Source organism: Silene latifolia, chromosome 4, assembly GCF_048544455.1.
Source record: "Silene latifolia isolate original U9 population chromosome 4, ASM4854445v1, whole genome shotgun sequence".
NCBI classification, from domain to species: domain Eukaryota; kingdom Viridiplantae; phylum Streptophyta; class Magnoliopsida; order Caryophyllales; family Caryophyllaceae; genus Silene; species Silene latifolia.
In genome coordinates, this window is record NC_133529.1 from 88034024 (window position 1) to 88050080 (window position 16057).

Here is a 16057-nt window from a genome sequence, read left to right on the forward strand (position 1 = left end):
GGAAGACTTTGAATGAACCTTTAAGCTCTTGCATGATCTTTTGACTAATGGACTCTCACGATGCACTCAAACTCTTTTATATGTGAAAGGACATTTTTGTGAATAAACACTCAACTATCCTCGACTCATGAGAATGTGCCCGCAATCTAATATGGTAAACATTTCAAAACTACAAGCCAAAAACAATCATATGCAAGCATGATAAAGAAGCCAAATGGGTAAGAAGAAGGATAAAAGACATGGGTAGAAAGGGGAACAAATGAATTATGGAAATGTGGAGCTTAAGTTAAGCTAACAACTATCCAAAATATAAGGATGCTCAATCCCGAAACTAACCCAATATTGTAATGCAAACCATAAGAAAATTCTCCAAAAGATGATAATAAAATATGAGAATACTGCATGAGAGTTTCTCACATCAACTTCTTCTTCTCTTTTATTTTCAAATCATACTTTTTTTTTTTTTTTCATTTCATGTTTCTTTCTTTTCTTTTCTTTCTTTCTTTTCATCATTTTTCATGTTTTCCATTTTTTTCTTTTTCATCATTTTTTTCTCATTTCTTCTTCAAGAGCATTAAGACCAAGCTCACAATGATATTTCAAAATAAAATAAATTCCAAATGAGCACCCAAACACAACTAATCAAAGCTACTAACTCAACAAGATAGGCAATATGTATATGTAGCTAGGGACCAATTTTGTGAAGGGTTCAAAAAGGCAAATTTAATCATGTGAATGGCTCCAAAATGCTAACAACATATGAATGCATGCTTATAAAGAGATGAAATGAAGACCATACTTGTGCGTTTTGATGAAACACACATCATAAGGAGACACCTACACTTACCTAAGAGAGACCGGATATGGATGCATCGGTCTAAAGAGGTTCTACCTTACCAATTTTGTAGCTTGCTAATAGTCAAGATCAAGCCTATTCGGTTCATTTTCCATCTCCCACCTACTATGTCAAGACATCCCCATGTAGCAATTATCCCATCATAAAAGAATAAATCATTAGCTATAAGCTATCATTAGGATAAGCAAGAGGGAAAGTAGGCCAAAAGCATGCAAAAACACACAAATTTCTCTCAAAATATTCAAATTTTCTATATGCAAACTACACTACATGCAAATGCAATCTTCCCCAAGCTAAACACAACATTGTCCTCAATGTGCCAACAATTAAATTACCCAACTAAACCATAAAAATGGTTCAAAGCACATAAACAAGAAGGACAAGAGGTCATATTTAATGGGTTGCAAGAAAATAAACTAAAGTGCAAAGCAAAGAAAACTTACTAGACTAGCTAGCCTCCCCCCAAGCAAGTATGTATACAAGGGACTCTTCCTTCATCATCCATGAAAAGGGCCAAAAATTGAAGCCATTCCTTCCTTTCTTCTTCTTACCACTTCCACTTCCGGATGCTTCACCTTGTTGACCACTTCCACTAGAATCATCCTCTTGGAGATGAGTGACATACTCACCAATGTTTTGGCCACTACCAAGACCATCACCATAGCTACTATAACCACCATACCCACCATACCCTCCATATCCTTCATGTAATGCCTCAACTCCATAATCTGAACCATAAAAATCCGGATCGGGAGCATATGTAGTAAAAGTACCTGCATCATTGTTAGGAGGGGGAGAAGGAGGAGGAAATCCACCCGGGGGATAAGTATAAAATGAAGGGTGTGGCCCCTCGGGTTGGATTACTCTTTGCCTAGCAAAATGATCATATATGGGATGCAATGCAAGTCTTTGGTCATCACGAATTGTATTAACACTTAAGCTTAAGCCTCGCATCATATCCATCATTTCTTGACAAGGGGGGAATGAAGACTAGAGGTGGAGTGGCGTGCTTGAGAGGATTGACCTCCCTCACGCCGCTCAACGGTGGTACGTGTCTCACCCCGTAGAGCCAAGTGGTAAATAGGTCTAGTAAAAGGGGCACTCTCATGATAGGGCTTGGTATGGACTAAGGCCTTAATTTCTTTCTTCTCTTCCGGTAGACTAATGGAGTCTTACCTACCAATTTTTCAAACCATGTTAGGGTGAGAATCCCTAAACCAATTGCAAGAAAGGAAGTATTCATAATCTAGTCCAACCCCTTTTTCCCTAGAGATAAGCAATGGTCTCAAGTCGGTGTTTTCTTGGTTGAAGCGACACAAGTGTTGAGCAATTTTTGTAACCAAACCTCTTAAGACAATACAACTATTCTTCGGGTTACATTGCTTGGTCAAGTGTACCGCAAAGTGGTAGGGAATATTAATCCCCCAATTATCATCACCATTAACATTAAGGAAGGCACCCAAAATCTCAACCTCAACTTTTCTCACTGAATGAGGCTCATTTCTCCCAAAGAAAGTCCACCCCATAAACCTTTGCCAAACACGAATGTCGGGTAGTGAATGTATTGGTGGGGGACATGGTCCCAACTTTGAAAAGGGAAGTGACTAATGGAATTCCATGTCAAAACCGGGTTATAAGACTCGGGTGATTCAGTAGGTAAGTCTCGATGGGGCAATTAGAAGATATTAGCAAAGTCCGCTAGGTCCAATCTATTATCATCATTAAACAATCAGAAAGTCACAAAAAGCACAACACCAGGATTCCTTGACCTATGAAACTCAAAAGAGCTCAAGAACTCAAGTCTGAGTTCGGGAAAGGTCTTATAGTCCATGGTGTAACAATGTTTCATACCCAGATTCTTAAATAATGCCTTAACATTCTTTTCTATGCCAATATTGTTCAAAGAAGTTTGGTTTATGAATTTAGTCGGTTTCATACCTTTTGCGTAAGATGACCCAATTGTCAAATTGCTTTTGGCAATTGAAAATTACTCGGGGAAAATCTGGATCTTGCCATTCCAGTACCTCTTCCATTTGCACATCCTTCGCAGCCCGGGAGGATTCCGCATCATCTCTTCTTCTCTTAGAAGCACCTTGGGTAGGAGGCCTTCTTGGTGCCATTTTTCTGAAATTTAAGACAAAAAATTTTTCTTAAGGCAAACCAAAATCCATCCAAATAGACGTAATAGAACAAATTAGTTACCTAATTCACACTATAAACATGAATAGAGCATAATACAATCAATTTCTAGTACAAATAAGCACAAAATCAATTTCCCCCAATTTGAGTTAGGTTTTGATAAACATGATTGAATTGATTAAAATGGATGAAATCAAAGAGAAAAGGGAAGAAAACTTACTTGATGATGTTAAAGGATGAATGAATCTTGCAAAATGATGAAGGAATTGATGTTTCCTTGTGATTTTGAGTGAAGAAATGAAGAAAATGATAGAGAAAGGTGAAGAAAAGGTACCATCGTGCTTGCTGGATGATACAATGAATGTGTTTCTTTTTTTTTTACCCGTCTAAAAAGAATTGCCAACAATTTACAAAACCACGTTCCCGATCTGGGCTGGCAACCCCGATCGGGGTTGACGAGTCCACGCTATTTTTGACTTTCTTCCGTGTTTATTTAATTTAGCTCCGTTTTTGAAACTTACGTCACCGAATGGGGTTTTCGCATGGGGAAGCGTACTATTTCTCCTTGAAGTCCCCTTTCCTTCACTTTTCACCTATAAATCACAAAAACAAACATCGTCAAGTATAGTATTTTATTTCTAATCTACAAAAAATAGTAAATTGCGGAAAATTAAAAACAAAAATAAATAAAAGCAAATAAAAAGCTTGGGTTGCCTCCCAAGAAGCGCTGGTTTAACGTCCCGCACGACATAAGCAGCTATTTGATCAAGTTTCATCATTGAGCTTGCCACCGACCGAGCTCCATTTCATGGCTACCTTTGCATTCCGCAACCATTTGAAATTCTTCAAATAAAATTTCCCTTTCCTTTTGGCACTCTTAGCAATAGTGCCCTTAGCATCATCACCTACAAAACAAACAACACCAATATCATCCTCCAACGGATCCATCAGTAAGGATCCAAGTGTAGTAGAGGCATTAGAAGAGTCCACAGTGCTAAGTAAATAACAAGACTCTTGAAACATTGGGCTTCTAATGGTGTTGTTCTTGCTAAAGGTAACCCGGTCATCACCCACTTCTAATGTCAACTTCCACTTTTTCATATCGATTAGCACACCCGCGGTGTGCAAGAATGGCCTACCCAATATAATTGGGGTTTGTGAGTCCTCGGCCATATCAAGTATGAAGAAGTCAACGGGTATGAAAAACTTGCCAACTTTGACGGACACATCTTCTAAGACACCTAAAGGTCGCTTTAAAGAATGGTCCGCCATTTGCAAAGTGATACTTGTGCATTTTAAAGCACCCATGTTAAGTTTTTCACAAATTGAATAGGGCATGACACTTACACTAGCACCTAGGTCGCAAAGGGCCTTATCAATGGTATATGTGCCTATAGTGCAAGGAAGAGAATAACTACCGGGGTCCTTAAGTTTCGGGGGAGACTTGTTTTGTAAGAGTGCACTACACTCTTCAGTGAAAGCAATGGTCTCAACCTCATTGAAGGATCGCTTCTTTGAGAGGATTTCCTTCATAAACTTTGAGTAGGAAGGGACTTGGGCGAGTAATTCAATAAATGGAACAGTGACTTGTAAATTCTTAACAACTTCCAAGAACTTACCGAACTTACCTTCTTCCTTGTGCTTTTCTAGGCGGTGGGAAAATGGTATTGAACAACTTCCTTTGGAGGAGCATCCTCCACATCTTTCTCTTTTTCTTTCTCAATGGGAGCATCCATCTTCTTAGAAACGACATCACCCTCCTTAGCACTAGGAGAGTCATATTTCTCAACAATCACCTTGTCACTTTCTTTGGGCATAGGGGGCTCAACATCCTTGGTATCAAGCTTGCTCTTTTTCTTAAGCTTCAATAATCGATGAGGAAATGGCACACAGTCCCTAACAAGAGGCTCTTCACTAGCCTTCTTTTTGTCATTTCCCCCAAACTTGGGCTTTTTAACAACCACCTCATCATCCAAAGTCATGGATGGTCCATCATAGCTTGTACCACTTCTCAAGGAAGTAGAATTAGCGGTCTCATGTGGTTGCGTACCTTGGGGCGGTAGTTGGCCGGTTTTCCATTGAGAGCTAGAAGCGGCTAGTTGAGCCACTTGTTGCTCCAACATCTTGATTACGGCATTGTGAGATTGATCACTCTTTTGTAGTTGAGCCAACATTTCCGATTGGGTCTTAGCCATTTGCATTACCAAGACCTCAAGTTTACCCCCTCCTTCGTTGTTTTGTTGGCCATTTTGAGGTGGTGGCCCTTGATTTTGTTGGTAATTTTGTTGAGGTGGTCTTTGTTGTTGGTTTTGACTTTGGTAACCCGGTGGAGAATTATACTTTTGTTGTTGTGGTTAGGGTTGAGGTTGAGGGTTAAGCACATTATTACTTCTATAAGACATGTTTGGGTGAAATCTTGAATTCGGGTTATAAGTATTGGAAAAAGTACCCGGTGGATAAGAACTTTGTCTAAAAGCTTGAAAAGCATTTACCTCCTCGATAGTAGCTTGGCAATGAGCGGTGTAATGACCCGCACCTCCGCAACCGTCACAAACAATGATTTGACTCGTAGAGGACACGGCATTGAGTTGTTGAAGAGAATACCTAGCATCTCGTTCCGTCAATTATTATTGGAGTAAGGCAATTTGAGGTAATAAGACGGGATTGTCGGAGGATTATTCTTTACCTTTGAGTGTCACACTTCGGGAATTGACATATTGCGCGTCATGGATAGCCATAGATTCGATCGTGGCATGAGCAATATCGGTGTCAATTTGATCAAACCGCCCATTGTTGGCGGAATCAAGAGTCCTTCAGGACTCGGCACAACATCCATTGTAGAATGTTATAGCTAGAAACCAATCATCCAACCCATGATGTGGGCATTGTCTTTGCAACTCCTTGTATCTCTCCCAAGCCTCATATAAGCTCTCAAGAGGTTGTTGACGAAATCCGTAGATTTGGCTCCTTAAGGTTTGAGTTTTCTCCGGTGGAAAAAACTTTTGATAGAAAGCATGAGCCAAAGTCTCCCAATTTGTGATTCCCATAGCAGTGCGATCAAGGCTATTAATCCATAGCTTGGCCTTGTCCTTCAAAGAGAAAGGGAAAAGTATTTCCCTTATTTGGGCTTGAGTGACGCCCGTTTGCCGAATCATAGAGCAATAATCGCAAAAGTTTTGCACATGCAAATAGGGATCCTCCAAAGGACTTCCCCCAAATTGCTTCCTCTCCACAAGGCTAATGAAAGCCGGCTTGATCTCGAATTCTGGCGCGGTAATTTGTGTAACACCCCGTATTTTATAATAATATTTTATTATAAAAGTATTTTATTAAATTAATTATTTCGAAGTGTATGAATGTAATTTGGAAATATATATATTTATCATCTTCCTTCTCTATTTTATTATTTCTCATTTTAATCTACTTTTGGAAGGGTTAAAATGTCCGTGTATGATTTAACTATTTTAATCTAATAATTATCTTTTTATTTTAAGCTCTCCTATCGTTTTAATAATATCCAATTTGTTTTGTAATCAGATAATCCATTGTATGAACTAATGAACTCAAAGCCATTAGTTAATCCCCTTATAAATAGAATTTAACCTAACTAGCAACTAGGTCAATTCATTGTTGGTGCGTAAGAATTGCCGCACGTATCCCTCTCCTCTTTTTCTCTCTTTTGTTCTTGTTTTCTCCCTTTTACTCCATTGTTGAAAATCTTTCCTTCTTCCATACTCATACAGAAATTATATTTTCACAATCCTTGCTCTTACTTCTACATCATATTCGTCTTCAAATATTTTTATGGAGATTATTTGTATGGACATTTAGACCTACGTTTTGGGTCTCTTATTTTAGTGGGTGAAGAAGAAGAGTACCCTTTCATGGCGTTTTCAAGGGTTTCGATCAATGCTTTTATTTTGTGTCGCTTTTGGGGACGTTGACACGTGTTGGAGATAAGGATTTGTTGGTCGTTTTCTTTATGGATGTTTTCATTAATTTCTAATAAGGTAACTAGGTGTTTTCCTTTAATTGTGTTTATGCCAATTGATGTAATGAATGTGATTTAATGATTGATTTGTATGATTAGTACATGTTTTGATTGTTTATTATCAAGTTAATTATGTTTCACATGTTTGTATATGATTTAATGTTTTAATTATGTCTCGTATAATGTTTACATGTTTATTATGGGTGTCCTGAGCGCAATTAGGGTTTACGAATCAAACCCTAGTGGCGGCATGATGGGCGGCCAAGAGTTCTCTCCAAAGTTATAGCTAAAGCTAGTATAACCTTGATGATGATTCAAGTGTTATAGCAAAAGTTAATACAACTTTGGGTAGTTACTCTAGTTATGGCTGAAACAGGTATAACCTTGCAAATATGAATCCAGGTTATAGCTGAATCTACTATAACATTGGATACGAGTTAAGGTTATAGCTGAAACTAACGTACCCTGAGATTTATGGCTCAAGGTTATGCTTGGAACTAGTATAACTTTGAGTTTCGTGTCAAGGTTATAGTTGAGGTAAGTATAACTTCAAGTCGTATATGTTGAAGTTATAGTCGAGGTTACTATAACCTCGCATCCAGAGTTATAGTTGGGGTACTATAACATTGAATGGTTAATGTTAAAGTTATAGCTGGGGTGCTATAACATTGGTTGCTTATACTTGTTTCATATGTTGTATTGTGTTCAACGTGTTATGTCCTTGTGTTGCATATGTATTTGGTTTCTCTTGTTCATATGATAAGTAGGATGGTCAGTTATACTATCCTATGGGTTGAGTCGTGATGTTGTTCACGCATGTTAGTACAGTCGGTTATACTGTGCATTTGTTTGTTGGCTGGTTTGAATAGATGAAGGTAGTATCAGTTATATACTATCGGAATGAACTAACGCCACCCGTTGATACGGGGTTTATTTTGGTCTTTGTTCGGGGGTGGCCAGAGGCGTCAGTTATACGTTCTGGGTCCCGAGTGTCGTTCGGTGTACAGTTATTTCATTGAGAGGTCTGGCCAGGTCTTAGGCATATAGGCAGTGGTGATACGCTATACATAGTACCGTGGAGGCAGTGGTAATACGCTCCACACCGATGGAGGCAGTGGTGATACGCTCCATCAGTCAGAGGCAGTTGTGATACGCTCTGACAAGTTAGAGGCAGTGGTGATACGCTCTAACGGGCGTTCACTCTATTCGCTATGCTTTGTTGCTAGCTTTGTGCCTTCTGTTGCTGTGGATTGTGTGTTACCGTATTCGCTATGCTTTGATGCTAGCATTGTGCCTTAAGTTGTTATGGGTCATGTGCTACAGTGGTTATAAGTGTACATGGTCTAGTTCTAGCATATGGTTAGGTTTGTTTGACTCCGTCTAAGATTGATAAGTCATGGTAAGCTGTATTGGGTTTTCATGAGTATAGATGATCTCACATGTTTACTGGTTTTACATTTCAGTTGTTATTGATTGTTGATTATATTCAATTGTTGTAAACATGACTGGGAGAGCATCTAGTTACTCCCGACTGATTGTCGACCCCCTTCTCAGGTTGTTCAGGTTGAACGCTTGTTGCTGACTGGTTGATGCTTGCTTGGGAAATGTGCGAAGCGAGCTTAATAATAAAATAGGAGTTTGCTTTTAAGTTTTAAGAACCCTTTGAATAATGTATTAGTTGTTTTGGATTTAGTAGCGAACCGGATTGGTCAGGTGTTTCCGCCACCTTGACCCTTTTATCAGTATCGTACTCTGATATTTATTTTATATAAGTTTTTCCTTTTGTTTTATAATCCGGGTTGTTACAATTTGAGTAGTTGTGATACCGGCCGGAAGCATGGCCGCGGTGGGCTTTAAGTGATCGGAAAGTTTTACCATCCTTTTAGTTGGAGATGGTGGTAGTGGTGGAGATGATGAGCTAGAAATCTCCTCCTCTTCAAGAGCTTTATGATCGTCTAGATAAGACTTTCTAGCATTCTCAACTTGCACGGGAGAAGCGGCTTCTTTCACTTCTTTCGAAAAACGTCGTCTTCACCTAAAGCTTTTCTCGGGTTCGGAATCCGGTGAAAGCAAATCTCCACTATGAGAAGAGCTGGGCATAAGACAACAATCTTTAGAAAATGATAAGTAACGGTCTCAAGGAACAAGTGTTCCCTAAGACAAAAGAAAAGAAGATAAAAATCGATAAATCAAAACGCAAAAAAACCGTGCTCCCCGACAACGGCACCAAAATTTGATAGGATATCGCACACCTATGCAAAGATAATTACCCTAGACACAAATTAATGTAGTAATAGGGGTCAAACACAAGGAGATGGGAATTGCGTTATGAAATGCTATGGAAAGGTTTCTATCAAGGTCGATTACGTTTGGTTTGGTTTGTTGGTTGGTTTGATGATTAGCAAATATAAAGATGTAAACTATATGATAAAAGGAGTCTAGGGGAGTCGGGTCACACATGCAAATGTAAATATATGTTCATGCTAAACTCGGTAATCGTAACATTGTCATTTGTTTAGGCTTAAAGACACCCACCTCACGATATTAGTGTCAACCATAGACCGGGTCCTAGAGAAACTCTCGTTTATGACTAGGTCGTCCTACTACACATGCTTAGTCTAATCCGATTCCGTGCCTCTCGACTTATAGGATGAATTAACAAACTTAATCTATGATTACGGCCAATAACCAAAGATTAAAACGTTGTGGTGCAAACATGTGATAGAAATAATTAGACAATATTATATCAACCTAATTTATCATTTTACATATATTAGATTTTGCAGGCTTCCCTACTCCCTAGACTAAGGAATTTAGCTACTCATGACGAAATGTAAACCACAAACTATATTGTATGAGATGCTAGACATGATTATAGAAATGATATGAACTAAGTGGTAAAGCATATAATGTAATAATAAACTATGTGGTATAAAGTGAATACTAATGATAAAATGATATGACAACTAAATGGAAAAGTAAACTAAATAAACAAGAATTAGAATTACCGAAATGGAAATGGAACTTGCAAAGAACTATTGAGAACCAAATGCTTGAATAAAATTAGAACCAAATGTTTGACAACCAAATGCTTAACAATATTAAAACTAAAGATGAAAACTAAGAGAGAATTTTGTGCTTAAGGCTGTTAGAGTGTATAAGAGAAGTAAAATAAGATGTAAAGAAGATATCCTAAGCCTTGAAGTGCCTCCCCTTTATATAGGGGAGTGAAGTGAAATGTAAATATTTCACAAACAGCCAACCCTGATCGGGGACACCTGAATCCGGGTATTTCTTCATTAAATGCTCTCTTAATGACTTTGTGGAATCCAAAGTGTGATGTTTATTTCTTCTTAAAGCTCCGGTTAAACACTCCACAAAGCATCTTATGAGGATCCTAAGTTGAGCATCCTAAGTAGCATTTGTGGACTTTGCATTTTGGGCTTGACTTTCACTTGGCTTTGTTTTGCATTTCTTCATTTTAATCCATAACTTTTACCATGTAAATCCATGCAACATCTCTTGGTTGGTCCATCATGCTCTTCTATTTAGCCTTGCTTCTAGTGTTTGCAAAATAAGTAGAATTATGCTCCTCGAAGTTCAAATACCTACAAAATATGACAAACCATGCAAATACAACTAGAATGCAATATTAGCTCAATAACACTTAGATTAGTGCAAATTAGCATGTAAAATAGAGCTAAAATATGGGGTTAGAGTGTATATAAAATGAACTTATCATTTGCTCGGGACGAGCAAAAGTCTAAGTGTGGGGAAGTTTGATAGAGTCAAACGTGTCGAGTCAATAAGGCATTCTTAGGCCTAATTTGGTTTTACTTAAGGGATTTTTGTTGGTATAATGAACAAGTCTTCCCGTCCCATTGGTTGTTGTGTTTAACGTGTTTTAATGCATATATGGAGCATGGTTTTGAGAAGAGAGTTCGGAGTCCCGAACAAGTACCTCTAACCACACCCCGGAACAAGCAATCAATGAAGACGAACTCCAAACGAGCTAGCATAGAAGTTGTCACTCCTTGATGAACGAGTACGAAGGACAAGTGGTGAAATAAGCTAAATGAGAAGAAGAATTGGGAGCGGAGATCAGCCTAGGACACAGCCTGCGCGTTATGACGCAGGCCTGCGGTATATGACGCAGCCTGCGTTCTCCTTAACTTTCGAAAGTTGATCACCCGTCTTAAGCCATCTTGTGAAAGCCCAAAGGAGGTTTAACTTAGAAGGGAGTGCAACCATATATATAGTTCATTGTTTGAAGACCTAGTTTATGATATCATTATTGAATAATCATAAACTTGTATGTTGAGTAAGAACATGGTATTTGGAAGGCAAAGTTGTAATCTTTGGCTTGGGTTTATGTCAATCTTTCCATCAATCTTAGATTCATTTATGGTTATAGAAGGCTAAACCTTTTCCTTGGTGTAGTTTGGTATACACTACTGTCCTTAAGCTTTGTAAGAATCTCTTAATCTTTCCTCAATAATTATTACATATTCCTTGAATTTCATGTTTATGTTGGATGTTATTGTGTTAGGAGTAATTAACCTTGCATGTTATTCATCCTACTATTGCGATCCTTGTAGCAAGCTTGCATCTTTATGAATTTGGTTTAAAGTTTGTCTCTTTGTGAGTGGAATTTGTAAGTTAATTCTTGGTTAGTTGGATTAAGCCTCCTAAAGGATTAATATTGACTTCTTTGGTTTGGAATTGATCTTAATGCTCTTGTGTGTAAACCCTCTTGTGGTTTCCAATTGGGTAACTATATAGGTAGGATTAACTACTCTAGCTTAGGAGCAAGTAATCACCATCTTATGAAAGTTGTTGAGTAATTGTTGAGGGAAGAAAATATAGGATCTTTATGCTTAGGAAGTAGTTGTTGAACTATGTTACTGTTAGAAATCTATATCTCATTACTTAACATATTCATATATGTGATGATTTAATTTAGTCATAAAATTAAATATTGATCTTATGCATGCAAACAATAAGTAAATATTAAGGAGAAATCATCATTCTTACATTGATATTTCGGATTATAGGGCACAAGTAAGATCTCCTTCTTACTTGTTCTTGAGCACTCCTTAAATGGAAGAACAAGGATTCAAGTATAGAATCCCTCCCAAGGAATAATACCCAAGGTAATCTCTTAATAAAATTAATATTATTAATACTAGAACAATATTAATTTATATAAAATTGACCCAAAAATCTTTATTTTGTTTTCTTAATTTCGGTTAAGAGAAGGAGAAGAAGGAAGAAGTTTTTATCTCTCTAAAAACCAATATTTTAGATGTGTGAATTAATGAATATTACACTAGTATTCAAGTAGTGTATATGGTAAAAATTATAGAGAAAAACCCATGGTTTTCTCTTGGACAAAACCGGGTAGAGGGAGGGGTTATGAGGGCCAATGCATGAGCAAGGTGTTCTTCACAAGAGCAAGTAGGTTTGCATGGCTAGGTTTAGGAGAAATGATTATGTTTTCCACTTAATTAATCAACATAATTTTTATCCTAAATCACCCCACTAATTCGGTCCAAATAAGATAAAATGGACTCCATTTTATCTTTGTCAATTTGTCAATTTGTCACATGTCATGTGTCATGTAAAATTGTTATGTATTTTTAACATATTAAAAATCAACGCATTAATAAAAATACGTCATGTACAAAATCGACTTAGTAATTCATAATTACTTGTACCAAAATAATTTACCAATTATAAATCACAACATCTTGTATTTATAATAATTATTCATTCAGTTCAATTGTTTTCGTAAACAATAATTTCATCTAAGCAATAAAACAATTCGATTACTTAGACCGTATCTTATTTAATCAAATTATAATGAGATACGTAAATATTACTTCCAAAATCGTCCGTCAATTTTAAGTAATTTAATTAACCCGTATCGTCATACGATCAATTAAATAATCAATTAAGAGTGTTACCCTTTAGGTATGACTAAGGGGATCAATCGATCACCACCGTCGCACGATGAGTAATGTTAAACTCTAGTCAGTCAATCATTACCGATATGTGTGGACCAGTTGTGATAAAATATTACTTCCCAATTGTATTCTTAAAATGAGACTTAAACATGTGATCATTATGATCGACAGTTGTGATCGCATTATTGTCGGAGGACACATATTCCAACAATCTCCCACTTGTCCTCGACAAGTGTGCGTCACCAATTCTCTTGTCCTATTACTATCTCCCACTCAATGCAAGGTGTCTTTCAGGTCGTACTTACAAGTGATCATATCGAGAGTGGTTTCCTCGATCTGGAGAATAACTGATTAACCGGATTTATCTACCATAGATATCTTCCGAGCGTGGCCACGCATTTCCAGTTCATTACTCCTCGAGTGGCCCTGAGATATTGTTATAACCCTGACTAGGGGTGGACAATTCCTATCGCACTTATTCCCTTTGACTAGCCACATCCATCATAACCCAAAATATGCCCATTTGACCCCATTTACGAAGGTCATAGTAACACAAATCAAAGTTAATCTGAAACTGTGCCATCTTAGGCGAACAGTCTTTAGTCAAAAGAATCGACTCATTAGAATACTATAGTAGCTCTCGCCACGACCAGGCTATATAAATTTGCCAGAACTCTATAAGCGGTCATAAGGCCCGACAAAGTGTTCCCAACAGTCTGCCTATGTGATCGACTAGTCATCACACATGACTCCATGGCACTTGAACTTGCCATCAATCGCATCACATTCTAGTCACTTCGAGACGTCACCTCATGTAAGTAACTATGGGCGAATACAATGCTAATCCGTGTTCACTTTAACGGGGTTCAATTGTCTCTACAACCCGTTTGGATGTAACAAAGTATAAGGTGAGTTAATAATAACTCAAACGATAAATGTCAACATCACATTCGGGTAGTCAATACCGTATTACAACCTTGTGATGCATATCGTAAGTGTGTAAACACTAGTCGATTTGCAATAGAAGGTTAACATACCATGTGTCCATGTGTTCAAACTTCGTTTATCGCATTTTCCTTTACATTCATGTTACCTCTCATAGCATGAACCTTACCAAGTACACATATAGGTTCCCAACCTCGGTTTGGGTTCTTTATCTTGAAAGAACTTTCTGGTTGTTTATCACACAACCAACGAATTTGTGGTGGATGATATGACTTGCACTGGTCAAGTACTCCACCCACTCACAAAGCACTAGGTATATGTTTTGTAGAGTCTTGCAACAATTGTCAAGATGATTAGCCTAGCACTTCTCACAAGTCCTAGCATATTAGAAAATATTAGTTTTGAGTAATTTCTTACTTCAACTAAGTATCTTACCAAACTTCTGATTTCTCCTTTTAGCTTGAAAAGCTTAGGATTTTCATAAATCCTTATGCGTGTTCGAACTTTAACATGTGTAACCTCTTAACACATAACAGAGTGTTCTGTCCAACACTGAAATCGCTCATCGGTTCTCCTCGAGAATTTATGACGATTCTTCTATGGCTTGCCAATGAATCATCATGCTCTTATGCATATGATTCATTATTGGACATGTGCATGATTATTCTAATGGCGGAAACATTAGTAACTAATAATCATGTGATCAACCATTCTTAGGTTCAATGAACGACCATGACTGCTAATGGCAATTCCATTTTCATTGACATGAATAACCTACGTTTCTCGTTGATTCGATGTGTATATCTCAATACCTATCCAACATCTCATGATGTGTTTGGATTCATCATAGTCCATTTTCATCCAGAATTGAAAACTCAAATACTTCTTTGTGAAAGAAAGTATTAGCTCGTCATTCTCAATGAGTAATGAGTTATAAACTTTTACAAGATGATTGCTCCCACTAAATTCCATGTCTTCACATGATAATTTCCAACTCCCACTTAATTCCTCATGTTTCGCAATTAACTACTCAATTGAACCATTACAAGAATTGAAAATTTTTTTTTTGCCAAGTTATTAAGATAAAACCATATATGTTCCCATCATATCCTTTCAAAATACCTATTTTGAAAAGGTTTCAATCTTAACCTTATGGAAAGAGATTTTAATCTCTAACTCATTCATTTTATAATGATGCGTAGCAATGTCATTATTTAAATGTGAATTATATCTAATATAGTCCTTCTCAAAATACCCCTTTCGGAAGGAAGTTTAACCATTTCATTTTCATAATGAGGTTAAGTAATGACATTAGCGTGGTTAATACTTAACTTAGCTCTTGTGGATATCGGCATATCAATATTGGCAACTTTTAGTCATAAATCTCATTTATTTTCTAGGATGCAACATTGATTCATTTAGACTCTTAAGTAAATATCAATATTTAAACTATTGGTCAAATGTTGTTCATAAACTAGTCAAAACTCTTGTTAAGACTTTACATTAGTCATTCTTATTCCAAAACTTTCTTTTGGTCTCCTCGTGTAGTTATCTTGAGAACATATTCTTTTGATTACTTCACTTGGTCTCTTTTGTCATGTAGATTTCATCTATTCGAGACCATAGATCTCATCTATTCGTGTATAATATCTGTATAGGTATACAAATCATTCTTTCTTGCGTAGATCTCATTTACACAAGTACACAAATATTGCTTGGTGTCCTTTGTGTCTTCATTTTCTCCCACTCTATCTTTAGAATGAATACACTAGAGATTCAAAGATAGCATATGAGACACAAATAATGATTTTTGAAGTATAAGGAGGACTATCTCATAGGTTGACTAATTGTTTTAGATTTGATAAGTGTACTTGGTGATAGACATTCCTTTAAGAGAGTTCATCAACTCAATATCACTTTATAATTGATCATACACAAGCCTTAAGCTTGTGGACATATAATGAATCCCATCATTATAGTTGTCCATTAGATTACTTTAAGTGAATGATCATATGTTTCTATGAGCAAGCATATAAAGACGAATTTTTAGAACAAGGATAAAATACGATAAAACGGGTGACTTGGGTTGCAAACCAAGCCACCATAATCCAAAATACAACAATTATTTTAGAAAGGATCAAACATGTCCATGTCGAACAC

General features: G+C 37.0%; 1 non-coding gene across 1 annotated transcript; it reads left to right on the forward strand.

Moving 5' to 3' along the window:
* The first annotated feature begins 5863 nt into the window (after positions 1–5863).
* On the forward strand, positions 5864–5971 carry LOC141654361 (small nucleolar RNA R71). Its single transcript, XR_012547921.1, has one exon. It is a non-coding gene; the product is annotated as a small nucleolar RNA R71 (small nucleolar RNA).
* Positions 5972–16057: the final 10086 nt, after the last annotated feature.